Source organism: Pleurodeles waltl, chromosome 3_1 (assembly GCF_031143425.1).
Source record: "Pleurodeles waltl isolate 20211129_DDA chromosome 3_1, aPleWal1.hap1.20221129, whole genome shotgun sequence".
Lineage (NCBI taxonomy): Eukaryota > Metazoa > Chordata > Amphibia > Caudata > Salamandridae > Pleurodeles > Pleurodeles waltl.
The window spans coordinates 812,615,584-812,617,636 of NC_090440.1; positions in this window are offsets into that span (position 1 = coordinate 812,615,584).

The following is a 2,053-nucleotide window of genomic DNA, read 5'->3' on the forward strand; positions in this document are numbered from 1 at the left end:
ATTGCTGACTTGCACATTACCACCTTGTGCTCCAGCTGCCGTCAGTATCAAAGGAGCTGCTTCGTTTCTAGGTGCATCAATAGCAGCACCTCTACCCCCTTCGATGATAGAGGGAATATGTCCTACAGATCCTCCTCTTTTATGTCTCCGCTCTCTTTCTTCTTCTCTTGAGGTTCAGTGTTCAAAGTAAGTGGTCTAGTTGGGACACATTCCCTAACTCTGTACCTAAGGTGGCTAATTTGGTAAACCAATTTCTCCTGGGTATCTATCATAATTGGGACTTGGGATTCATGCCTACATTTGTGTACCTCCTCCTACCAGTGTATGAAGAGGGGTTAATGTTCAGCAGCTATCTTATATTTAGTATCCTATATTTAGTATATTTAGCTGTTTTTGTAAATTAGCTAATCTTTCTACATCCAAGGTACCATGCTAAGAAAAGTTCTTCTTGCCTTCCTCATTAGTCAGTCCCACTCACTCCTAAATATGTCTCAATGCATTTACCATATTGTTGGGACACAGTGTGGGCAGCAGTCCCTTTCTGTAGGGGCTCACTATATTTAGATTGTATAGCCTACATAACTGCTACTTAAAGTTCAATTACACCTGGATAACAGGGAAGGAGTCTGCAGTCCTTGTGCAGCTCATCCCGTGAAATGAGGTAGGGAAGTAAATGGAAAACTGGATAGGGTTTCCTTAGTTATGCTTCTTCTAACTGATTTCGTAGACGGGGTGGAAAAGGTATTGTGCACTCACGACCAAAGACCTCTTTGTGTTCGACAGACTTTCAGTCATAAACTGGAGGAGCTTAAGAAAAGGCCAGGGTGGCAAGATCAGAAGTTCTCTTTCCCTCACATGTTCATCCATCAAGGGTCTGTACTTCAGGTCCTGGCACTCTTGCCTATTTCCTCCCTTACTACAACATTTCTAGAACTCGTCCACTCTAGAGCATTCATTCATACTCATACTTAAATTATTTTCTCTGGACTTCTCCCTTTCTTACTTACACAACCAATTTATTTTTATTCTGAGTTGTCCCCTACGCGGATGATATTTAAGTGCACTGTTTTAAAAAAACATTAACCACAAAACACCATAGTCCATGCAAGCAAGTAACAAAAAAACAATAAGCACAGTTCACCAGGTCCAGCGCTGGGCTGTTCTCCACCCCAGTTTCCATGGAGAAACTTCTCCCTTACCTCTGGTGCCCGGAGTCACCATGTGGAGCTCAGTCCAGTACTTCGCTGTCTTCTTTCTGTTGAGGTGAATCACCACCTGTTAAAGCTAAAGCATGGCACATCTCAAAAGTCCAAAGCCTAACATGAGCTCAATGCACAATAGCCATCAGCTCAGCACAATAATTAAAAGATAACTGACACTTCAGCTGACAAGAGCTCTCACTAGTAAATGGTAAATAGTAAAAGGTCAGTAAATGGTCAGCTGGAGCATAATGTTAAAATACATATATTTTAGGACAGTTTATATGGGTTTTTTCTCATTACAAGTCTATGGAACACAATATTGTGACAGAAACGCATTACTTCCATAGAAAATGTACCTGATGAGCAGTTGCCTGGACTGGAAACATGGCTACACTATTGCAGAAATGTGCCACTGTACAATTATAAATACACTGCTTATGGGCCTATTTGAGCCATGAAATTTAGCGGGGATATTGGACATTAATTGATACGTCATCCCAATAAGAAGCATCATCTATATTTGTTTATAAAATGCATTGCTGCATACTTCATCATACATATATGTAAAACAACAATACTGTAATACATGAGAATATATATTTATGGTTTCATGCCTTCAACAGAGAAAGGAACCCCCAAATAAGGTATGTAGATGGAAGGGTACCACATATTTCATACTTACCTTTTGCACAGGAGGGAAAGGGCTTCAAATGGTTAGAGTAAGCTGCTCACCAACCCAGGAATAACGCCATGAATAGAGAGGCTAGCTGCACAGAAGTATCTCTACATTAATAAACACAAGCGAATACAGAGACAGCAGGACTCAAAAAATAAAAATAAAATATTCTTAC